This window comes from Zalophus californianus, chromosome 2, assembly GCF_009762305.2.
Source record: "Zalophus californianus isolate mZalCal1 chromosome 2, mZalCal1.pri.v2, whole genome shotgun sequence".
Classification (NCBI taxonomy): domain Eukaryota; kingdom Metazoa; phylum Chordata; class Mammalia; order Carnivora; family Otariidae; genus Zalophus; species Zalophus californianus.
The window spans coordinates 188110690-188137163 of NC_045596.1; the positions used below are offsets into that span (position 1 = coordinate 188110690).

At 40.8% G+C, this 26474-nt stretch overlaps 1 protein-coding gene across 2 annotated transcripts in view; it reads right to left on the reverse strand.

Annotated features, from left to right (window-relative positions):
- STOX2 (storkhead box 2) overlaps positions 1-26474 on the reverse strand; it is a 102735-nt gene that overhangs the window by 36224 nt on the left and 40037 nt on the right. The window contains exon 1 of one of the 2 annotated variants that reach the window (XM_027598196.2): positions 21004-21126. The exons of the other annotated variant lie outside the window; for it this stretch is intronic. The gene's annotated coding sequence lies outside the window, so the exon portion shown is untranslated. Of the gene's footprint in view, positions 1-21003; positions 21127-26474 lie in introns of those variants that run through there. 2 annotated transcript variants of the gene reach the window in all.

A 26474-nucleotide genomic window follows, 5' to 3' on the forward strand; every position in this document is an offset into this window, starting at 1 on the left:
CACCTATACCTCAATTTTTACATTTAAAATCGAAGGCAATTCACTTCATTAGTACACGAGGCCAGGCCAGTGAGGTTAAGTTCACAGGCTGGGTCCCCTTCAGAGCAGTTGCCTTGCCCAGTTCTGCAACCAGTGGAGGGCTGCCCTCCCACCTCGCCCCGCTGCCAGTTACTCAGTGATGATGCAAAGGAAGGTACCTGATCAGCCACCACCATAACCATAAGATCATTTTGCGGCCCTACTCATAGCACGGGGAGTTTTGCGATGGACAACCATGAGCCTCAACTTGAAAATAAAGGCGAGAAAGGCACTCGGATGTTCTCCATCCCAGTCGGATGGGGAGATACACTCAAGAATCAACTACAGACATTATTAGCAGTTCTCCTCCTCCTCCTGACGTGTTGTTCCTTTTAATAACAGATTCGGTGTTAACAGTAAAGGTTTACAAACATCCCACAGACTATCGCGGAGGGGCTTTGCTCAGTTGAGAAGGTGTGAGCAGAGGCTGTGGGTGGCACTGGACTGGTTCCTTGGCAAAAGAGGTCACAGTAGCACCACCCCGTGACACAGTCACGCAGGGTCCTACAGAATGCTTTGATGACTGGAGGGAGGAGCGCAGTTTGAGAGTAATAGTCCGAAGCTGAGCAGCAAGTATCTCAAATCAGTTAAAAATATTTACTGGGCGCCCAGGTACAAAGTCCTATTGTGAGTACAGAGATCCAAACATGTTTCAGTAGTGTGCATAAGGCAGGCAACGTACACCGGCACACACACAAACATGGTCTCTACTCTCAAGGAGCTTGTAAGACACCTGAGGAGATACGATATGCACACACAAAAAGTGCAAAGGATACAAGACAGTGTCTGTCCAAGAGGAGGAACAGGTAGCAGGTGCCTCTGAGAATTCTGGAGTAAAACACCTGGCCGAAGGAGTCAGGAGTGGCTCGAAAGGCAAATCTGTCCTAAAATCGGGACTGGTGAGAGAGAAGAGAAAGGGCATACCATGTGTTAGAACGTGAGCTCTGTGAAGAGAGGGGTTTTTGCATGCCTTGTGTTTACAGATGTATTCCTGAGAAGCACCCAGCCAATGGTAGGCACGAAATAAATAATGTGCTGAATGAATGAATGACCTGGAGAGAGCAAGTATGGAGGTACTGATGCAGGGAGTGGGGAAGCCTGCAGCAGAAGGTTCATACTGGAACACAGAGGAAGAGGAAGCTAAGGGGTGGCCTAAAATCAGATTAAGAATGGTCTCTAATAGATTAGAAAATGACCCAGGTTGTATTCACAATGCATTCCGCTTGGCATTTGTTAGAGCTATTAGTAGGTCTCCTCCTAAGAAGCACGAGCCCTACATGAACCCCTCAGTCTCCAAAAACAAGTATTTATAAGTCTATGGTGGCCCATTAGAGGGACGGTATGTTGACAGGATGACCAGACGTTGCCTCCCCCGGGGGCTTCTCTGCACCCCCATCACCACCCAGAAGTCTGTGATACCAAGACTCCCTCTGCTTTGCAAGAACATACCAATGGGGGAGAAAAAAATCCTAGTCTGCAGCAGTATTCTACTAAACTGACCCTAATTCCATGTAGTTTGAGTAAACAAACATTTCTTAAACACAACATGTAAGAAGACCCTGCTTGTTGCTGAAGCCAGAATAAAGGTGGCAAAGTTACAGCATCTGTCCTCACAGTTTTGTGTCAACCTCTGAGTCCTTTAAGGCAAACAGGGAAAGAGTGCCATGAGTCAAAGAGATCTGGCAATTTCTGACCTAAGACAGAGGTGGCCAGGAAGCACGGTGGGAACTGGGCAGTGCTAAAGGAAGGAGGCAGCAGATGAGGTGGGCCCCGAAGATGGGTAAGCAAAGGAGGAGAAGAAGAAAGCTGGGGATGTCTTTTGAGGCAGCAGAGCAGTGTGCTGAGAGACCACGTGCGTCAGAGAGTACAAGATGTTTTGGAGAAGGGCTGGTGGTTGACCTTGCTGGGCCAGCGTGGCAGGATCCATGAAGGAGATGGGTAGAGATAAAGCCAGAGGAGTCAGACTGAGATAAGATTTTGAGGAGCAGGAAACTGTAGGAGAAAGGCATTATGGGTTCTCACGGGGGGGTTGGGGAGGGATGCTATTCATGCTGTAAGTTTAGGTTGCTGTTGCAACAGGGTACAGGACACATCCAAAGAGAGAAGATAATGACTGACCGACACAAGGGAAGAGCCCATTGCGAGGGACACAACAAGATGCCCAAACAAGGAACAGAGAGAAGCGCAGAGATGTGAGATAACTTTTCTGTTTCCCAAAGGGACTGTCCAAAATGTCCGACATGAGATATTAGGGTACTATCCGCAATGCAGTTCTAGAAGCATCATGTACACCCCCCACGACTCACCAAGAATCTATCCAAAAGCCTGTCTGGGCTCGGGTGATAGTCAGACATCTGGAGTAGTGCCCAGGGTAGAATATTATTAGTCAAACCAAGAAATAAAGGGAAGAGGAGAAATCCGCTAAAGAGAAATCCCTGGGCACCAATAACAGACCAGACTTTCCCGGTTGCACAAACACTGGTTAAAAAAAAAAAAAAAAGCACAAATTTAAAATTCAATGAAAGTGATTTCAGAAACAGAAAGTTCGAAAGTCTTCAAGGGCTCTACAGGCCAGGGTTTACGGAGGTGAGCGCATTACTGTTACGGTGGCAGAAGCAATTGCAATTACGGTTGGATTCAATGCCGCGTGGTATAGGCAAGCAAACTAAATCTTTAAAGAACAAATACACTTGTGGTATCCCTGCAGGCAGTGGGGAGCACCAACAGGACCACAAAGTGAAGAATAAGGTTATTCTACGTGACTTACTAAAATTCTCCAAAGTCTGGATTTGGGGTGCCTGGGTGGCTCAGTTGGTTAGGCGGCTGCCTTTGGTTCAGGTCACGATCCCAGGGTTCTGGGATCCAGCCCGGCATCCAGGGTCCTGGGAACCAGACTTCCCTGCTCCGTGGGGAGTCTGCTTCTCCTTCTCCCTCTCCCCCTCCCCCTGCTCGTGTGCTTGTGTGCTCATGCGTGCTCTCTCTCTCTCAAATAAATAACATCTTTAAAAAAAAGTCTTTGGATTAGATCAATTCTCATGGGATTAGGAAGACAGAATAATGACATTTTAGAGCTGGATAAGGCACTGAAAGTCATCTGGTGTATTATCCTTTGACTGAAGATAATCTTAGGGTCCAAATGGTGGAGATGACTTGCCCAAGGTTACAGAGAGTTAGTAGCAAAACCAAAGCTAGCCCCCAGAGATCCTGATTCTCAGTGCAGCCCCCTCTGCATTATTCCACAACACCTTGTAAAATTTATTAATAGGATATTAAATTCCAAGGCTTTTCTGGATGCATTTTGGGTAAGATATTATAAATGAAGCAGGCAGATGCCCAATTTTCCATTCTTCACTGTGGTATAAATTATTTTTCTGCCCTCGGTTCTTCTAATCAACATCCAAAGAAGACAAGGAAGGGAAAGATAAAAGTGAAGTCAGAAAAACTGAGAGCCAGGGAGTTTTCAGGTAAAAGACAGATTTTAAATTTGATGTTTTGATATTCAACATTAAGAAAACTATGGAAAGACGTGGGGAAGTGAGATGGTATAATTTAATTTAACATCATATAATTCCATTATAATTTTATTATGAAAGCATCCGGATTTGTGGACTATTCATTTCCAACCCACTGGGTGAAAACTCACCTAGGTACATCTCAGACAGTGGTACTCAGTATTTTCAACTACAGAGGACAGGGATGGTGTGCCCAAAGCAAGCCCACAGTCTGCCAGGGAAAAAGATTCTGTTTTGAAGTCTCCCTGAAATTCAGGCAAGCTATATATTATACTCTGTATTATATCACTTTTTGTCTTAATAGTAAAAGTTTAAAAAAAAATGTTTCCACTGAACATCATTCAACATTACTTTCCAGAATCTACACACCAGCTCGAGGAAGCCTGCCCACATTTGTCTTGAGGTTGTATAAACCTGCAGTGTAGGCCCCAGGCCCTGGAGGCAAATATGCCCCCAATTTGAGAAGCAAGAAGTACATCTGAAAATACACCAGAAAGTGGTATTTCCCAATTCATTTTCAAAGTTATCATCCGTATTTCTGCAGTTTTAAAGACATACCATTATAGAGTCCTAGAGCTCTTCTAGCTGGAATTAGTTAGAGGGTCAAAGAGCTGAGAAACTGAATTACTTTATCACTGGCTTATTTAATTATGACCAAGTTATTCTCTCCGGGGGCTGCATTCCTCCTCTGTAAGATGGAATCAGAAAAAAAAAAAAAAAAAAAGAAAAAGAAAGAAAGAAAGAAAAAGAGAAAAAAGAACGTTGCAAAGCCTGCCATATTTTTTAAAAGGAGACATATCTATAGAACTAACCTCCGACCTCAAGGTGCTTCCAATTAACTAAAGAATGAAAAGTAAACACACATGAAAAGGAGGTATCACACAACCTCCGCAAGAAAACTATGAATAAGAAGGGAAAAATTACAGCAAACGAAGTCCAGACGGAGTGTAAAGAAATACGGGCCAAACATTTCGATCACAAAGCTGAACTCAGCATGCCTGGGTTGGGTTCCTACTTCTTACAGGTTCCAACAGAACGCTGTTGGAAGGGGGGGCGGCCACTAATCCAAACACATGCTTCAGGGGAATTGGGGTCCCTCCAGCGTGCTGTTCTTCTGACACTTCCATAAACCCTGGGCTGACTCTAACGTCTACACTATTCCAACTGACTCGGGTGAGAACAGGTTTTGGACTGTATTTCCGGTACTCAAAAGAGTGGTTGAAAACAGTGGTTTCAGCACCTAAAGCAGGCAAAGAGTTATTGACAGAAAAACAAGAACATTACGTGGGCTTGGGTGTCCTCTACGTGGTCATTACCACAGACTTCTACTTATCCACTAAGCTCTTTGGCTGACGTCAGTCCAATCCTCAGTATCATGGCCACATGTCATCTTAAGGAAGTCAGAGTGTACCTTTATATTCACAAATAAAGTGTTTACCAAACTAGGGAAAAAAATCATAAAATTCTGGAGTCAAAAAATATAAGCCAGTCGTATTCTCTGTTATCCCTCTATAACGAATGGATAAAAATAATTAGAATTTCTTTGCTGTCTGGGATCTCAGTGATTATACAATCATCTGTATTTGCTCTTTCCAGTATGGTAGCTACTAGCCACGTTTGTTTGTTTGTTTGTTTTTTTAATTTAATTTGAATTAAATAAATTTAAATTTTAGTTCCTCTATTTCAAGGGCTAGTTAGCTAACATTGGGCTAGTATTCATCATAGTGGGCACGGCATCTATAGAACACGTCCATCATCTCAGAGAGTTCTATTGGACAGTAATGATCTCGTTAATCAATAAGCAATCACAAGAATATCAGATACCGTTCACTTTTACCATGAAAACCTATAATTTTTAGACGTAATTTTTTAAATTAACATACCAAAATCAAGGACTTTCTTAATGTTCAACATCTATGGGTTTTAACACATGTGTAGATTTGTGTAAGTTATCACCACGATCACGATGAGTCAGACATAGAGCAATTCCATCACCCCCTCCCCCTCCAGAATTCCATCCCGCTCCTCCCACACTCCTAACCCCTGGAAACAAGTGGTATGTCCATGTTGTTGTATGTAGGAGGAATGGGATTCCTGGGTCATAGGGTGAGAGTGTATTTACCTTTACGGGAAACTACGAAACTACCTTCCAGATTGGCTATGCAATTTTGCAAACCAATGAGCAATGTATTTCTAGGAGTTTTTCACAGATTTCTTGAGATCTTTCTACATGGTCAATCATGTTGTCTGCAAATAGGAACAGTTTTATTGCAACTTGTAAGCCTTTTAGTCTCTTTTTCCAGAAGAATGTCTTTTAGGAATTCTAGCGTGATGCTGAAGAAGAATGGCGAGAGTGGATATCCTTGTCTTGTTCCCAGTGTGAAGGGGAAAGCGTTCAGTCTTTTGCTATTAAATGTGATGTCAGCAGCAGAGTTTTATAGATGTTTTTATGAGGTTAAGGAAGTTGTCTTCTCTTCCCAGATGAAGAGCTTTTATCATCAGTGTATGTTGAATTTTGTCAACTGTTTTTTCTGAATCAATTGATATTATCATGTGACTTTTTTTCTCCTTTAGGTTTTTAATATGGTGGACTATAGTGATTGATTTTTCAAATGCTGAATTAGCCCTGCATTCCAGAGCTAACCTCCACTTGGTCACGGTTTATTATTTTTTCTGTATATTGCTGGATTCAATTTGCTAATATTTTTTGGATGGATTTTTGCATCTCTGTTTATAAGGTGCATTGATCTGTAGTTTTATTGTACTATCTGTGTCTGGTTGTGGCATAAGGATAATGCTGGTTTCATAAAGCGAGTTGGGAAGTGTTGCCTCCTCTTCTCTTTTCACGTCAAATTGGTGGTGTTTCTTCCATAAACATTTGGTAGAAAACTATCTGGACCCGGAGTTTTGGATTTTGGGTTTTGGGGGGATAAAATGTTAACTATAAGTTAAAATGCATTTAAAGGATAGAGAACTATTCAGGTAATCTGCTTCTTGAGTGAGTTCTGAGAGGATGTTCTTTCTAGGGTTTGGTCCATTTCATCTAAATTGTTGAATTTATGTGCACAGACCTGTTTGTGGTGTTCCCTTACTTTAATGTCTGTGAGATCTGTAGGGATATGCCCTTCTTCACTCCTAATATTGATAATTTGTACCTTATTTCCTGGTAATCTGGCTAGAGGTTTATCAATTTTATTGTTATTTTTGAGGAACCAGCTTTTGACTTCATTGGCTTTCTCCACTAATCTTGTTTTGAAATTCCTTGACATCTACTCTTTATTATTCTTTCCTTCTACTTGCTTTGGATTTATTTTGCTCTTCTTTTTCTAGTTCCCTTCGGCAAAAGCTTAGATTGTTCATTACAGTACTTTTCTTCTTTTCTAACATAAGCACTTAATCTATATATTTCTCTCTAAGCCCTGCTTCATCTGCTTCATATGAGTTGTGATATGTTGTATTTTCATTTTTGTTCACCTCAAAATACTTTCTACTTTTCCTGAGACTTCCTCTTTGATCCATGGATTACTTAGAAGCAGTTGTTTAATTTCCTAGTATTTGGGGATTTATCAGCTACCTTTCTGTTGTTGATTTCTAGCTAAATTCCATTATGGTAAAACAGCACACTTTGAATTATTTCAATTCTTTTAACTGCTTTTAGGTTTAGGTTTCAGGATATCATCTATCTTTGTGAATGATCTCTGAGGATTTGAAAGGAATGTATATTCTGCTATTTTGAAGAGGAATGTTTTAAAAATGTCATTTGGATCCAGTTGATTTTAATGGTATTATTCAGTTTTCCTATATTCTTACTGGTTTTCTACCTACTTATTCTATCAATTACTGCAGGACTCATGTTGGAAGTCCCCAACTATAAGCATCTATTTCTCTTTTCAGTCCTATCTTGTCTCATGTACTTTGAAAAGTTCTGTGGTGAGGTACATATACTTTTAATATATTCTTTTTAAAAAAATAAATTTTTTGGCAAGAATACTTACCACGAGATCTATCTTAACAGATTTTTAAGTGTACAATACAATACTGTTATCCAGAGGCACAACGTTGTCAATCAGATTGCTAGAACTTATTCATCTTACAAAACTAAAATTTCATACATGTCACTGATTAGCAACTCCCCCCATTTCCCCCCTCTCCCCCAAGCCCCTGGCAAACACCTCTCTATTCTTTGCCTCTATGAGTTTGCCTGTTTTATATACATTAAGTAGAATCCTGCAGTATTCATCCTTCTATGACTGGCTTATTTCACTTAGCATAGTATCCTCAAGGTTCATCCATGTCGTTGCATATTGTAGAACATCTTTCTTTTTCAAGGCTGAATGATACTCCATTGTATGTATGTATGACATTTTGCTTATCCATTCATCTGTCGATGGACATTTAGGTTGCTCCACATCTTGCCTATCGTGAACAGTGTTACAAGGAACACGGCAGTGCTAATCCCTCTTCAAGATCCTGCTTTTAATTTTTTTGAGTAAATAAGAAGGGGATTTCTGGATCATATGGAAATTCTATTTTTAATTTTTCTGAGGAAATTTTACACTGTTTTCTATAGTGGTCCCACCATTTTGCGTTCCCACCAACAGTGTACAAGAGTTCCAATTTCTCCACAACCTCACCAGCACTTGTTTTTTGTTTTTGTTTTTTTTTTTATAATAGCTAACAGGTATGAGGTGATATCCCACTGTGGTTTTGATTTGCATTTCCCTGATGGTTAGTGATGTCGGCATCTTTTCAAATACCAGTTGGCTACTTGTATATCTCCTTTGGAGAAATGTCTGTTCAAGTCTTTAGCCCATTTTTAAATCAGGTTGTTAGTTTTTTGTTTTTGTTTTTGTTAATGAGTTATAGGGGTTCCTTACATACTACAGAAATTAACCTCTTCTTCAATATATGGCTTATAAATATTTTCTCCCATTCCATAGGTTGCTCTTTTACTCTGTTGATTTTGTTGCTGTGCAGAAGCTTTTTAGTTTGATTTAATCCAACTTACCCAATTTTGCTTTCGTTGTCTGTGGTTTTGGTGTCATATCTAATGACAATCATTGAAGTCACTGAAATCATTCAATGGAAATCATTAAAATAATTGCCAAGACTAATGTCATGAAGCTGCCTGTTTTCTTCTAAAAGTCCTGGAGTTTGTGGTCTTACATTTAAGTCAATTTCATTTTGAGTTGATTTTTATGTATGGTAGAAGAGGTACATACACTTTTTATATCATCTTTGTGAACTTACCCATTCATTTTTGTGCAGTGATCCTTTTTATTCCCAGTAATTTTCCTTGCTCAGAAGTCTACTTTTTTTTGACATTGATATGGCCACTCCAGCTTTCTCTTGATTAATGTTTACATGGCATGTCATTTTACCTTTTACTTTTAACCTAGTCACATCATTATATTTTAAATGTATTACTTGTAGACAACATATTCCTTGGTCATTTTTAAAAATTCATTCTGACAATCTCTGGTACTTATTTGGTATGTTATACCATAGTTGTTTATATGTTGGGATTTAGATCTACCACTTTTTATGTTTCTATCCTCATTTTGTTCCTGTTTTCCTCTTATTTTCATTTGGAATATTTGAATATTTTTTACTATTCTATTTTATTTACCTGAGTTTTTATTAATTTCTTTGTATAGTTTTTTTGTTTCTCTAAATATCTCAGTATATACTCTTAACTTTTCACAGTCTGCTTAGAATTAATATTTTATTTCACTTCAAGTGAAAAACCTTACCACCATATTGGTCCCTTTACTCTCCCCTTTTTATGTTAGTTATTATATTCATTACATCTATACACACTAAGAAGTTCATCACCTCTTTTATATGTTATATTTGTTTATATTTGTTTTCCATCATCACACATATTTTATGGAACTTAAGAGGAAAATAGTTAATTATATCTAACCAGATATTTATCATTGTGGCTTTTCTTTCATTCCTGATGTTCCAATTTTCCTCTGGCATTTTCTGTCCATCAGCATTCCTTTTAGAGCAGGTCTCCGGCAGTGAATTTTTGTTGTTGTTGTTTTATCTGAAAATGTCATTATTTCACCTTCATATCTGAAGGATATATTCACTGGATATTTTAAAAATATTGTTCCATGGGGTGCCTGGGTGGCTCAGCAGGCTAAGTGTCTGACTCTTGATTTCAGCTAAGGTCATGATCTTACGGGTCATGACACTGAGCCCTGAGCCAGGCTCTGTGCTCAGGGGCGAGTCTGCTAGAGATTCTCTCACTCCTCTCCCTCTGCCCCTCCCGCCAGTACACTCGCACTCTCCCTTTCTCTCTCTAAAAATTAAATAAGTTAAGTCTTTAAAAAAATATTGTTCCACTTCCACCTGGCCTTCATGGTTTCTAGTGAAAAGTCTGCAGTCCTTCTACTTGTTTTATTATGTATCATATTTCTCTAGCTGCTGTCAAGGTTTTTTCCTGTTTAATCTTCAGCAATTTATGATGTATCTGGGAATGGATTTCTTTGAGTTTATCCTGTTTAGAATTTGCTGGGCTTCCTGAATCTGAAAGTTCATGTCTTTTTCCAAATTCAGAAAGTTTTCAGCCATTATTTCTTTAAGTATTTTTCAGATCACACCAGACATTTGATGACAAAATTGTTAGACATTTTGGTATTGTCCCACATCCCCTGAGACTCTGTTTATTTTTTCTTTCAATCTTTTATTCTTGATTGTTGAAACTGAGTAACTTCCATCGATTGATCTTCAAGTCCAGACTTCGACTAGCTCTATTCTGTATCGAGTCCATGCATAAATTTTTAATTTTGGTTATTCTAGATTTCAATTCTAAAACATTTGAGTCTACATTATATCCTCTATCCCTTTCCACTCTACCTTCCTATTCTTTTTCAAGAGAGTTTATCCACAATTCTTGAGCCATAATTATAATAGTTGATTTGAAGTCTTTATCTAATAATTGCAACATGTTACACTTCAGCACTAGCAACTGCTGACTCTCCTTTACCATACAAATGGAGATTATCCTGGTTCTTCCTATACTGAGTAATTTTAAGTAATGTTGATTATTATGTTGTGAGACTCCGAGTCTTTAAATCCTAAGGAAAAAGTTTTTTGTTTGTTTGTTTTGAAGGGAAGCGAACGTGGTAAGTTCAGGCTGCAATTTCCAAAGCACTTCCATCAGGTGTGATTTGAATGTCAGTGTGCTCAAATTTTTGCAATGTTATTTGGATCTGTCCCCTGTGCATACCATTCAGTGGTCAATCTGAGAATTTTGTCATGGTCTAGTTCATATGTCAGATCTCAAAGTGTTTAGAATGCTGCTTTGGGTCCAGATCCACACATGCACAGCTTAGAAGTGAACCCAGGAGTTCATACAACATTTTTAAGTGACAGCTCTCTTGAGCTTCCTCCTCTTGGTGATCTCCTCAACTCTTTCCAGTTCCCTGGGATCCTTCTGCCAGAAGGCTGGGGCTTTGGTTTCCTTGCTCAACCATGTATTTCTAGCTACTGTGTCAGTCAGTCTGGTGCCAAGTTGTAGGAGGACAGAGAGAGGGAGAAAAAGTAACAGGAATTCACCCCACACTCTTGGGACCATGGTTCCTCTCATCAGAGAGAAGAGTCCCCTATCTTTAAAGTATGACTGCCCAGCCCCTACTGCTGCTATCTCTCTGCAGGATGACTATAAGTTGAACAGGAGAGAAAGAAAAACAGAAGAAAGAAAACAGTGATTCCTCAACTCATCTGAGTGTAGGAGTCCACTTTTCTGCTTTTTAGGCCAGAAAGTGAGGACTTCTTTGCAAGATCTTTCTGTCCACACCACTGTGCCCTACTGGGTTTTGGGCCACCTTTGAGTCTATGCCATGTGATACCAGAGGGAGTAAAAAGAGGAAACTCACAACCACTTTGGTGGTACTTCAAATTCTGCTCTCCCTCCCCAACTTGCTGGCTACTATCATTTCTTTTCAGAGTCCTCACGTGGCAACTTGATGTCTTCTGCGCAAAATTCACAGCTCCATTCAGTGGGAAAGACAGGGTGGGGGGTATGCTTATCCATCTTACTCAGAAGTGGCATCTTCTTTTCACTGTAATTACTTCTTATTGTTTAAATAAACATAATCATAAATAAGTAAGCACTGTTGACAACAAAAGCCAATATGTTAACTTTGGTCTTTGTTTTCCTATTATAAAAACTGACTTTTATTTCAGGATGCATTTAAATGAGATGGTTTTTTAAATTGTTTAATTTTAGCTGCAAAAAGATTTCACTTCAGCTCATCCATTTCTCACATCCCAAACACCTCCCCCTTTCCTACCTCAGTGATAATGGTAGATAGACATGGTTAACTAGGATTTACTTCCTTTTTTGTGGTCTTAGCCTCTGTAGCACAATATTTTCTTTAGAGTCACCAGAGAGAAGCTAATATGATTGACATGAGTGCCATTCTCTCATTCCCCACATCCAGCCTCCGGCACAAGGACTAATGAGTTTTGTCATCAGTGTTAGATGGATCAGGAGCAGTGAAGCACCCACACTCCCCACAGACCAGATCATTAGCATCAAATGTCATTATTGCGTTCCTTGCTTCCCTCTTTGACCCTCTCTCTTTTATCCACACTACACACAGCGTGGTAATAGGTGCTTCAAAGACTCCCTCCTTCGCCGTGGCTGAGGCCGTTACCACTGAGAGGAGAAACAAGTGTGGCTGGAGACTTTTACTCACATATGTTCAGTTCTCCTACTTTTACTTCAAACTGTTGGCATTTGTGGTCCCCAGAGGCATGCCACTCAATTTGTTCAGTACATGAGCATGACTAGCCTCTGTACTCTACCGACTCAAAACATTCTAACAAAAGCAAAATTCTCAAACATTACACCCCAACAACATAGTCCCACCCATAAATAATTTTACCCCCAAATTCCAATGGCCTTCTGACTTGGGGGGGGGCTATTATCTAGTGGCACCTTAAAAAGGGCTCTAAGAAGACAATGTTCACACCACAGATATCATTCTGTGTGACAGAGCTGGGGCAGTTTAGTCATCACAGGACAGAAAGTGCCTGTTGAACAGAAATCTCTAGTGGGCACCATGAAGAGTGGACAAGGCATATTTATAATTCTACACTACCATGGAGTAAAAGCTGCAAGTCCTACCTGTAGCATGAGCAGACTTGTTAGAAAAGGTTTATGTATAATGGATACACTTTCCCGCTCAGCCCAAATGAGGATTTTAATTCTGGCTACTGGCAGTAGCACTGTGGTGGGGAGAGAGTGAGGGAGAGAAGAAGGTCACTCAGCTCAAACTGCTTCAGAATGCACGCTTGCTGTTAGTGGGAAGCCACCCATGTTCCTTCAGCTACGAGGTGACTGCCCTTCCTTCTGCATGACTCCCCCCATGACATGTGAAGGGTACGTTTAAGCAAGGGTCCGGGGAAGGGGGGACAATGATGTGACCTGGGTCAGGGAATGAGGCCCAGGGGCCTCTTCCTCAGAGAGTGACAAGCTGTGCTTGGTCTGTTCTGCACAGCGTGGTGCCCTGCAGAGCTCCCCCACCCAACTGAGAAAACAGAGCTTTCGTGTCTGTCCCGTGGCTAGGGACTCATTTAAACTGAGTTACCAGTGTGGACATCTCCGAGACATATTCACACAGCAAAGGCCACTGGAGAGGTTGGAAATACTACACTCAGTACCAATGCTTATGGAAACAATGACAAATTATAAAGTAAGTAAAATCTGATTTCTAACTCAAACTCAGGATTCAGCTGAACCTCCCCTCCCACCCCCCTCCCGCACACACCGGGCTACAGAGAATAAGAGAACTGACAAGGTGCTAGAAGTATTTTCTCCCGTCGGGCAAAGAGCAGTACCGCACAGTCTGTCCAGAGAGGTGGCTGACCAGCTCCCCTACACTCGGGTTTGCTTAGATGCCCAGACCCAAAACAATAGTTTCCACAACAGCAGATAAGTAAGTTTAACATCTACAAACTGTAAACCCTGTACATTATAAAACCAGAGTTAATACACCAGGAATAAGTACAAATCAAACTAATTTACAAAGTAAATGTGTCTGAATACTAAGCTGTTCCTATAAATTCCAAACTCATGAAATTTATCAACACAAGTTATCTGTAAACTGCTTTATAATAAAAGAATCATAGTACAGTTTTGCTTCCACATTTCAACTTTTAGCCTTTTCCTTGCTGATAAATCACTGCCAATTCAAGTTTTTCAATTTTATTGTCTTTTTGGTTTGTTTGTTTGTTTGTTTGTTTTCTGGAAGTAGCACATACACTGATGAAAGAGGCCGTAATGATCTGTTCAGATGAGTAAAATTTTTCTGTTAACTTTAAAAAATCAGCATGTCTGCCACATTCATATTTTGAAATAATGGAGTCAAGGCTCATAGGAATAGCAAAACTGTCCTTTTTCAAGTTCCACACCCTATAAAATGCCGGTTTTAAGACCAAATGACTGATGAAGAATGACATTATTCCCATCGCTATACTATATAGTACGCTAGAACCTAACATCTATTTTAAAGTCATACTACTTAGTCATTGTATGTATTTAAGTTTTCGCCTTCTTGTGTTATTCAAGTTACCCTTTATCCCTTCTAATCCTCGCTCCGTCCCCAGCCCAACCTAGTCTCAAGAAAGAAAAAAAAAAGTCCCTTGGCAACAGTGCTCCTTTTGGTAAATTGGCTTGAGGACACACAGTGGTCTAGAAAAAGTGTTCGTCTTTTCAGCACTTGGTTTGTAGCCGTGGAAATGGCAGGATTTTTGTCTCCCAAGCTGTCCTGGCTGCTGGTCACCTGGGAGCCCGAAGACGACAGTTGGACCCAGAACTTTCCAAATTCTGGCCCCACATCTGTGTTTGTGTGAACAATGCAAAGCCCCTAATGAAAGGAAGGGAAAATTGGACAGCATGGAAGATTTTCCATCAAGATAAGTCTACTTGATTAAAAAACAAAAACATCTTTTAGGCTGACCAGGGTTGGTGCTTTTTTAAAAAAAACTCTCTTGCTAGAACTGAAAGTGGGTAATGTGATGTTGGTCCACACAGACTTTATTGAAATGCTTTTGGTCTGTGAAGCTCAAACTTCACCCCTTGGATTAGATTTCAGATGGGTGGGAGGTAGAAAGGCAGAAGTATCTATAATCCTCACACATCTTGAAACCATCCCCACCCACCGGCGATGCCCAGAGTTTGGAAAGCAAAGTGTTACGGACCCTGATATCTTTTGGATTAAAGAAAGGTATTGTTTTTGGCCATTTAATCAGTGTGTACTAATGCATTTTTTTAAGTGGATTGCCTCATTGTTTTTTCTTCTTCTTCAGTTTGTTTTCTCCTGCTTTTAAAAAAAAACGGGACTTTCATATTTCTGTCTCCAAGATTAACATTACTACTAAGTCCCTGGTTTATAAATTTTAATGTTCTCCAGGTTTTTGGCACTATCTAGCTTGTAATCCAAAGTTGATGATTTTCTAATCCAATACAATGTAACAACTTTCCTTCTTAGTATCACCATTTTCACCATATCCTACAATCTTACTATGTCCGATTTCAGGAAGTGAAAACACAGCGAACAAAACAATTAGAGCACAGGGATATCAACACATTCAGTTAGGTAAGCCTTGGGTCCCAAACATCCAACTGTCAGGTCTGGACAACACACTCAGGTGGCTAGGACATGTTCCAGTGTCTTCCCACCCATCCTCATTCACCCTTAAAGACACCAGATACACTCAAATTTCCCCCTTCTTCCCCTTGCACCATTTACCCTTCTGATAATGCCACCCACCACCAGCATTTTCACTTGTGTGCACACATACCCCTCACCTTTAACCACTGTGCTCTCCTTGGAAATGCCTACCCAGCACCTCTGAATATTTCTGCCTTCCCTCCGCCTATTGATAACAATATCCACATTTATTGAGTTCCCATACGTACCAGGCATTACCAAGGGGGCTTTACATATGCCATTCCGTTCATTTGTCATCAGAGCATTATGAAATAGGTAGTATTATCTCCAACTGCTGGATGAAGTCCAGGAGAATTTGGTCACTTGCTTGGGGTCCCAGTTAATAAACAGCTTAAATGACAGATCATCATAATAGCTATGAGACTGATGTAGTTATATCCAGGGAAAGAAAAAAGGTTTGAAGCAAAACTTGACAAAGTAAAGAACGATTTGCTTGTTTTAACAGCTCTCGAAAGTACAGATTAGAAGATCAAGTCACAATTTCCACATGCGTCCTAGGTCATTCCCTCTAATTATAAGCTTGTTTATGCACTCATGGTGAAGAGAGTTAAAAGCTATTTTTAATTCGACATTTCTGGTTTAGTGTTCAGGGTCTTCTTCCATTTTCCACAGCCATCTGTAGCAAGTTTGTGTCATGCAAGTCGGAGTATGTTGTGTGGTTTGGCCTGATTACACAACCACCACAGAGCAGAGCTTCTGGGGAAAGTGCATCATGGGAAGGCTGCAGTGTGATGAAAAGGCAAGGTCTCCCACTGACCTGGGACACCCATCAGTCTGTCAGTCAAATTCAGAAGGGCCGAATTACATGGCCGTGGCTCTTTCCAGCTTTGGCTTTTCGCTTCCAAACAGTTGACTTATCAATTTCTTTGGGGAAACGAGTCATGTGTGAATCATTAAAAGGCAATCTGGATTCTAAATTCACAACTAGGGTCTGAGTTTCCCCTGGCTGCTTCTAGAAAGGAGTGCTTGCAAAGACTCCAACCTTCACCCTCTTCTCTTCCCTCTGCTCTCTCCCCAGCAGAGGCACCCCCGCCCCCCCCCCCCCCCCCCCGCATCCACTATCCCGGGTATAACCCTCAGGTATACACAGCTGAGGGGCCAAAGCTCCCTCCCAGGTCCTAGAACCTTCCCCTGACTTCCAGCCCTACCTCCCACTTTTCTCCTTACAACTCCATCTACGCATCCCCAGTGCCTTAAACTCAACATGTCCAAAACAGAATTTATCCTTCCCATAAATCCTGCAATCTCTTTAATCTCCTAGTTTGGATTACAGCACCATCATGGGTGCAGACACATGACCCGAGAGTGTCAGAGTCCTGTCTTTTCCTCACCAGCCATAATCCATAATCCATTCCCCATAATCCAGAGTCAATGAAGCCAGTCTACTCCCTGCCCGGATGTCTCTAAATCTGGTTCCTTTCTTCTGCTTTGCTGTTGGCCTGTCTCGGCCTCGCTGGACCACCAGGAAAGCCTCCTGCTGTTTCTCGTGCCCGCCCTAAGCCCGACTACCAGAATATGCTTCCTGTCTGAGGCTCCTGTATTTATGTAACAACCTCGGTTTCATCAGCTTGAAAATAGGGATATAATCACCATCAAATGCTCTAAATATGTTGATACCAATTACATCCGTATTTTCAAGCAAATAAAACGAAGCTAATGTCATGTAAATACAAGTGATAAAATGTTCTTATCATTTCAGAAAGACATTCCTCTAAAATAACTTATGAGTTGAAAAACAAATCATTCTTCTCCTATCCCAGCAGGAAAGAGATCCCATGAAGGTTAAAATAATTTGATCACTGTAGCAATTAAATGCAAACAGGAGACAGAGGTACTTTTATTGGGCATCTACTACATGGCAGGTACTATATGCCAGGTACTTTATGTAAGTTATGTAAATTAATACAACCCTGTAATAAAGGAATAACCCTCACTTACGGGGATAATACTAAGTAATTTGTTCTGTGTCTCACAGCAATAAGTGGTACATCCAAGACTTTAAATGTCACTCTGCACAGTATCCAAACCCATGCACTTGCCACCATCCCACCTCCCCAAGAAAAGGCTGAAGCTCACAGGGGTAAGGAGTGACTAAAAGATTCACATACATGGTATAATTGCTTTGACCGCAATTCAACCACAATATGTCCTTTTTTGTTAAAATTTCAAATTTCAAGAATATAAAACTTCCCTGCTGACTGACAGAGAAACTGGGTAAAGATGGGAAACACGAGTTGATGATAAGAAAATTGAACAGGCAACATCGTTCAGATTTCACAGACCCCTTCCACTCCCTGGGTCTTACTAAGGTCAGGGGTAACTTTTCCATAGAAAAACCCACCAATTTTTTGACTAGATAAGATAGATGGATCAGTGTTTATTCTATACTTAGGATTGGGCTAGGTACTATGAGGACAAAAGGAAAACAAAGCCATGATACTGGCCACCTAGGAGTAAGCTATCGACTCCGGGTCACCAAGATAAGCCTGGGATCATTGATAAAGGCAGCGTTTGCTATCCCAGCATTAGGACATTATCAATACGACACACAACCTCACCGTATATTCAGTCTAAACAGAACAGTTCCAAATACAAAAGGATCTGACCTATTAAAACCACACAAATGTATAAATTACACCATAATGGGAGATTCTACAGCATAACGATCTGAAAAGGGGTCCTTTGTAAACATGACGTTCGAGTACTAAAGAGTAATACATATGAAGAACTGAAGGGACTTGCAAAGTTTATTCTCTAAAACAGACATTCCCCCTTTTGTATTTTTCGGTGCTACTCACTCAACTAGAAAACCCTTTCTTAGGGCGCCTGGGTGGCTCAGTTGGTTAAGTGGCTGCCTTCGGCTCAGGTCATGATCCCGGGGTCCTGGGATCGAGTTCCGTGTCGGGCTCCCTGCTCAGGGGGAAGCCTGCTTCTCCCTCTACTCCTCACCTCTCTCGCTCTCTCAAATAAATAAATAAATAAAAAGAAAAACCCTTTCTTCATGAAGGGAAGACAAGTACATTTCATGCCAGCCCCTATTTCAATTATTACATTCTGAATTAGCACACTGTGCATTTCTAAGGTTTTATTTTTATCATATTAGAAATAACATAACACCGTAAAATGGAAGAAGCCAACATTCGACTCTTACAGTGAGTTGTGCCACTTACAAGAACTATTTTAATGGCACTTTATAACTGAAGTTAGGTGTCACACAAATGAAACTTTCTGAGGTCATAATAAAGCCCATGAGAATGGAGACCACCTTGTTCTCAACGGGCGATAAGAGCTCCCCCCTCCTCCTCATGCTTCCATGTGAAGGAACTTTCCTTAGAATAAAGATCCAGGTGTGTGCATCGGTCCCCATCATCCCTGCCCCGTGGTGGCACTGACTTTTGTGACCAGTAAACATGGGAGAACAATCAACTCAGAGAGTTTCCCGGAAAGAATGTAGAACAATTTGGATTTTGTCTCATTGCAAAGCCTTCATACTTTTGATTGTTCTACTTCCCAGAGCCCCTCATTTTATTCTCCTTCTTTTAAAGTTTTGCTTTTCCTGCAACAAGTTTTACGTCTACTACTCAATAAACCCCATTTTACAAATCAGCTGGGCTTTCATTTGTAAATCATGAATTTTTAAAGAAAACTATCTTTTAATCCCTTGAATTCCTCAGACTATCTAAAAGCATATTCTCCCCCCCCCCCACACACACACACCTTTGGGCTTCCGAGAGGGTCATCTTTTTGCAACTTTACAAACCATCGATATCATCAATCACACTTAGATTTAACAAGGCCCTTTGCGAAGCTACGAGCTTCATGTGATACCATGAGAGATGAAAGCGAGGCACCGCCATACTGTACCTGCCCCCACTCTCTACGCATCGGGCTTCACGTCAGTCAGAAGTCATTTATCGTGGAACCTGTCACAGGACATAATGACTCATGCTAGTTGAGACCTGCAATTTCCCTCTTCCAGAGGGCTTGCGAACTACTCAACAGCTTATGAAGCAGGAATTTAAGCAGAATGTTACTTTTCATTTTACTTCATCTTTAACATGTTGTTTCTGACTTAATAATGAAGATTTTGCAATATCACAATCCGATCCACAGAGACATACTCAATCACCTAAGGAAAAGAGATTAGAATTGTACTACTTGATGAAGAGAAACAGGTTAGCACATGGTTGCACAATATTCAAGTAAGGATCGTTCATAGTCTGCGAGGTAACAAAGGTAACAAATCCTGCCAATAACCGCTGGACTGTATTGCAGAATCTCCAATCTTATGAAAACTCTGAATCATTAATGAACCTGAAAACTGTTTAAATTAGCCAGGCAGGCCTGAGATTTGCAACTAGACAATTAAATTCTCCCCGGAGAAATGAAGGTAACAAAACATCAAATTTTTCGCAGAGGAAAAAAGTGCCTGTCTTATCAACAGGTGGGTTTTCCTTGCATTGCTCGGGGGTGGGGGGGGGAGTATCACCACATCCTGCCTTGTTTTAGACAAAGGACTCCAGCCTATTTCCAGGGCCTCCCCATTCATGAGTAAGTCAAGGCTGTTTGGCCCTGACATATGCTCCCCTAGACAGAATCAACATGTTGGTGGAAAGTCACAGTCTAAGATCCTTTTTGTGCCACAAGTATTTGAACCTATTACTTAAAACCTAGATAGACTATCACATTTACTCACCCCTGGTTCTGTTCATAAAGTCTTTGTTTACAACCACATAGAGTAAAATGAAAGCAGGCTTTAAATTCCTGAAAGGAATAAAGAAAGCGTGGTTTTGCAGCCAGACCAGATACTGACGGACTCCGGCTGTGTGGCCTTGTATTTCTGACCGGTGATGGCTGGGCCGGCGAACCACCCGGTATCTACCTCATGCCTGTGTCCTGCCCTCAGATCGAGCATGGGAGCCGGCAGAGTTCACCGTATTGTGGCGCAGCAGAAACCACTCTGACCATTATTGGTAGAGGTGTCTTCATTCTTTGTGTATCCGTTTAAAGGCTTATAAATTTTTATGAACTCTGCAAGGTCTCAATACAACAGGGTAGTTATATGCTCGGTCCAGATGCCAGCTCCCAGGCTTGCCATTTGTGGCATGAGGAACCAGGGCATCCCCTCAGCTTCCCCCAAGCCCAACACAGCATTGTGAGCCGTTGCCCTTACCTTTCCAGGGCACCAGGTTACCGTTTATGAATGTGATAAAACATTCCCTAACCACCTGAAAAACCCTGGAGTGAGTCCAGGTCACTGGCTCCTAGAGGACCACGCTCGGAGTTTGGCTCATGTGCCTCTGTCACATCAGCACCTGGATGGATTTGCCCCACAAACCGCACACACACATTTCTAGATCTCCGTCTGCAAATGCAGCTTCCCTTTAGAGCTTTAAGTTTAAACTGTCAAACCACTATTCAGCAGATAATTCTGGAGCAGTCAGATAGTATGTTCCATTAATGACAATCTCTGTAAGAGCAATATTAGGATATAAAGCACCCAGTTGCAAGGAATCTCAAATGAGCTCAACCTCCTGACCAAGCGAATCTGACACTCTTTACAACCTCTTCTACATCTATTAAAAGACTTATCACAAATAAAAGACTTCACGAAGTAATCAACACCAAAATATTCTCTAGAAAGGAACAAGTTTGCTTACCCAATATAAATGCACTTTAATACATCATTTATCCATCAACAGATTTTGTCACTGATGCCAGCGCTCAAAGGAAATGTTGACTCTAAGCAGAATGACTGATATGGAGGGTTATCTCTCTTTTTTTAGAAGACGCGTGAGGTTCTATATGCAACATACACACGTGTTAAGTTATCTCTAACACACACATGCACGTATGAAAGAATGAATAAAAGCAGCTGTAAAACTTCTTAACACGCGCGAGTCCGTAATTAACGCAAATAGGAATGAAAACATTCGAGACTGCGGTCTTTTGGAGGCAGGAGCTCATAATCCCCAAAGATTCAGAAGCATTACCTCATTGCAGCCTTGAGACAAGCTGAGCATTCACTCCAGGCCTTACCCAGCATCCTCCGGTTCACACAAAGACAACAGAGGCGTGACCAATCACATTGTGGCTAGCAGGCACTGTTTCAAAGCCCTCTCCCAATATTACCCATTGACATGCTCGCTGGCAGCCTGCTGAACTTGTCGTCATGGCAACACATCCCAGCTGCTCACCGAGGCTTGTTATATTACTTTTCCTTTTCACCACTCACTTAGCTAATTAAAAATTTAGGACTGTGTTTTGCATGTTGGACGCAAATTGAAACAATGCAGGGTCCTTTCTCTCTTTTCTTTTCTTCTTCTTTTTTCTTTTCTCTTTTTTTCAATGGGGCTTTAAAAAATGCTGGGAAAAGCGATTTGAAGGACACTCCCATGAAGTCCCAATATAACCAATCAATAGAGAGACTGCGTGGAGCTCTGGCCAGATGGAATTTGTCGCTAAACCTAATCTGCAGCAAAGCAAAACCAAACCATGAACATTGCTAAAGATGTTCTTCCTGTTTTGAAAGATATAAGCCAATTCAGCACAGATGATTTACGTTGAAATAGTCACATTATTCTCGGTGAAAATGTTCTTTAAATATTTTTGGTTAACATGATTCTGATTTAAAGCAGCTTTACCCATAATTCCACAATGCAAGCAGAGTAAATAAATAAATAAAGCACAGAGGAAAAAGATCCTGTAAAAGCGGCCAATATGGCAAGTGCTAAAGGTTCCAGCAGAAAGCCTGTCTGTGGACCTGCCATATGTTTTAGATTTGACCACCAAAATGTACCACGGCCGCAGGAGGCCGGAAACAGCAGCTCTGCAGTCGAAAACCCATGGAGAGAAGATGCCAGTTTTTGTTTACCAAAGCACAGAGAAATCAACGAAACCTCCCCAACGGGTTCAGGGATGATGGCTGCCTCACACACATCGCGTTTTTGCAAACTCCCCTTATGCCTCTAAGTGATACCTGACAACCAGAGTCGATACCACAGACATTCTAAGAATTCTACAGCAAAAAATTCCCCTTGCTTTTTTTCGGGTCAGCTTTCCACTTAACATATTTAATAGAGTAGAAAGAAAATTAAAATTGGAAACTCTGTTCATTGTGAATAAGCAGAGATAACAGACCTCAAAGTGGTTTTGCGAATCCAAGTGTTAGAATTTATGGGAAAAGTCTGTACTAATTTCAATTAAATGAGAAAAAAAAACACAAGATATCAAAAACAGGCTTGGAGAGGAGGCTTGGCTTCTGCTTTCTCCCAGGTAGGTCTGCTAATTTTCCTGTCTGAAGTCATCCAGCACTGCCTGACTCATAGCATTCAGTCTTCAAACACAGGGCAAACACATACTCAGACAGGCAGGCCGTATTTCCCCCAGGGTCCCCCTATCTCTGAATTTTCAGATCTACCACCAAATACCACTGATAGAAGTCCCATCCACTGAGATAGTTAGAAATGCCAAAGAAGCCCTATAGAATTCTAATTTGTCTGTGAGGGATATGGGAGCGATGCCGGCCTCTGAAAGCCAAGGAGGGGTGATTGGCAGAGCTATTTGGGGTATTAAAGGTAAATACTGTTTACTCTCTCCCTGTCTTCCCACTTCAAGTAACCAGGAGATGGAACATACATGAGGCTGGTCTCCATTAAACATGGGAGACTGGAAACAGTACCTCCTGACTCCCACTAAGAGGACAGTAAGTGGAATGAAAAGGAAGAGAATGAAAGAGGAAACCATCGAATAATTCTGGAAGCTGGAAAAACAGATGGATGAGATGTAGCTGAATGGAGAGAGTAAAGAAAGTTAAAATATACTTGCAAGAGGAAAAGCGTACCACGGATGGTGGTGTGGGTGTAGTAATTCAGAAATGATGTTGTGCGTATGGTGAGATTGAGAAAGTGAGTAAATACATTGTGGGGGAAGGAATATACACATACGTCTGGGGAGAGGAGAGGAGGAGCCCCATTTCCTAGTTCTGTCACTGAAAATCTCTAGAAGCAATGTTACCCCAATAGCAACGAACCCACACAGTATTCATGATCTTGGGTTCTAAATACCATTCCCCACCAAAAGGAAAAAGGATTCTCAGAGAAATGATTGATCTCTGGTCTTAGGCAAGAAACACACAAGTGAACCAGGAACATCTTTTTGTGCCAGAAAGCAAGAAAAGGCTCCAAAACTGATGGGAGATACCTGAAAAGACTCGGGGACCAAACTGAAGGAGTTTCCTTGGCCAAATCAAAAACAAATTGAACATCAAAGAATGTGTCTGCAAAACACTATATATAACACACTGAACAAAAAAGAACCCATGAATACACTGTGATGTCAAAACAAACAAACAAACAAAGGGTGTGCAGAAACAAATAATGCTTTTGGTTCACAAATGAACACCAATTCATAACTTCAGAAGAAATTAAAGAATTAGCATCTGCATTGGTAACCACCATTGTAATCAAAGGGGTTGAGCGAGAATTCCTGATGCATGATAAAAACAGGGTAAAAGATTGTTGGAGAACAAGCATTCGTATAGTCTCAAAGGATCAACAAATAGATTACCTTTTAATTACAAAAGGAAAAGACAATGGTAAAGCCAGGCTGCCACCACCATAAACAAGTGATCAAACTTAGCATCACCAATGAGACAAAGAGCAGCAAATGTCTCCTAATGTTATGCACTGAAAAGAACACAATCCAACCTATAAAATATTCTTGCCAAAAAAAAGTTTAATCTATAATCTTGAGAAAATAATCAGACATACTTCAAATTGTGGAATATTCTACGAAACAACCAGCCTGTAATGTTCAAGAAGGTTAATGTCACAAAAGACAAAAGGAAGCTGGAAAACTGTTCTAGCTTAAAGGAGAATGAAGACATGCAACACGTGGGGCTTGATTAGAGCTTGGGACTAAAAAATAAAAATTCAAAGAAAACAGCCATGGAGAGCGTTACTGGAATAACACGACAAAATTAAATATGAGTTGTGCGCTAGATAATAGCATTATGTCAATGTTTAGCTTTCTGAATTTGGCAATTCTGGTTTCATCATGTAACAGAATATCCTTGTTCACCCTAACGATGAAGTGTCATGATGTTCACACCTACTCTCCAATGGTACTAAAGACAGACACATGATAGATGATGGATGGATGGATAGATGGATGGATACATGGACAGATGGATGGACGGGTAGGTAGATGGATGGCTAGACAGATAGACTGAAAGAATGAACAAATGTGCCAAAATGTCAACAATTAGTAAAACTAAGTGAAGGTTATACTGGTGCCCATTTCATTTGTTTTGTAATTTTCATGTTATAAGAAATAAATCCAAAGCTGGAGAGGGGAAAAGGAATCTGGAAAGTCTCTAGAATGCAGGTATCATTAAAGGGGTGGTATGGAACAGACTGACACAGGACTACTGTTTGGAAACACTTGGTAAGGAGGATTTGGGCACTCAGGCCCGCTCCTCCATCTAATATAGTTACCTCTCCTCCTAGGCAGACATAGGAATTTTACATTCTAGAGAGGTCAAACTGGATGATCTTTAATTTAGGGACCCCAAGCACAGCTCAGGGAGTAGTCAGATACTGAATAAAGTGGGATTATGTGAAAAATGACATACTTCACTCAGCCTCTAGAATGCCAGCAGTCAATCAGGAGACTGGCAGATTCTTCTGGGGAAGGTGACTAGGCAAGAGAAAAGACCCACTGTAGCCCCTCTAGATCTCTCTGCAGGAAGGTCCAACAGAGGACAAACTCTGTGTCCCACAAAACTTCCAAATGGCATTTTAGTGCCTCCAGAGATCAAAAAAAACAAAAACTAGAAAAGGAACTCTAAAAAAATGGAGACAAAGGAATAGAGTAGAAGAACCCTTCTCCAAACCCCTAAATATTCCCGGGAAGCTACTGGAGAGAGAGCCTGGCAAAATAAGGATGTAAACTGAGGACTACAAAGATATGGGGCTTAGAAGACAGTGGATCCAACCTAAGAGTGGTGAGGAAAAAACTACCACATAACAGCTGTTTGCCAGCCTAGAAAGCAATTAGTCTGGATCAGAAAAGGAGGACAAGGTGCTCCCAAGGGAAATTCTCCAAGAAAAGAGGGGAATGGGTAGATCATTTGAAATATGAGAACACTTTGAAAAAAACAAAAACACTGGTGGGTGTATGGCACATCTCATGGAGCATTTGGGGGAAAAATTAAAGATGGATACATAAAAATCTATGCAATTCAAAAAAGAAAGACAATCATGAACTGCAGGCAAAACAAACAGTTGTGTAAGAAAGTAAACGGATTCACAGTGCAATTCTTGGTCCTTCCTTAAACAAAAACTACACAGTCACCATAACATGAACACTGATTACTGATCTATCTTTAAATTCTTATATAACTGCATTGGAAAGATCAGGGGAGGGGAAGTGAGTTTACAAGGAAACTAAATCTTCATTTACCCTGCCAGGAAGACAAAAGATAAAATATAAAATTAATAAATTGAGATACAGCATTATAAGCACATTATTTAGAAATGAATAAATATAAAAAAAAAACAAACACCTAAAAGGGTTGGCAGGGATTGCCCCTAGGAAGTAAGAATCAGAAATGGTGGGGAATAGAGGATGATGGGGTGTGTGTGTGTGTGTGTGTGTGTGTGTGTGTGTGTGTGTGTGTGTGTGTAATTACTATAATAGCTGCATCATTTTTTAAACTTTGTAAAAGGAAAAATTAAATTATAAAAACAAAACTCTGATGAATAGCATATGCATGGGTAGGGTTGAAACCAACCCATTAGTAATACCTTTTCTGAGTACCTCCTATGGGCCCAGCACTTACTAGCTTTGTGACTTTGGGCAAGTTTTTAACTTTCGAGTGTCTTAGTCTGTGTACCTGTAAAATGGCTATAAAAATAATAATACATACCTCATTAATAGCATGTGGCACAGAAAACAATGCCCAGTCAAGTAAACTATTCCTGATACTGTTACGAATGGGGGCCTGGGCTTGCCACTGGGGAGCACCTGTCCTCCAGAACCTGCCAGGGCAGGTGGCATTAAAGTAGACATTGACAGTGCAAAGCCACTAAGGGGTAGAGAGAGATGTGGGGCTAGGAGATAAGTTCCT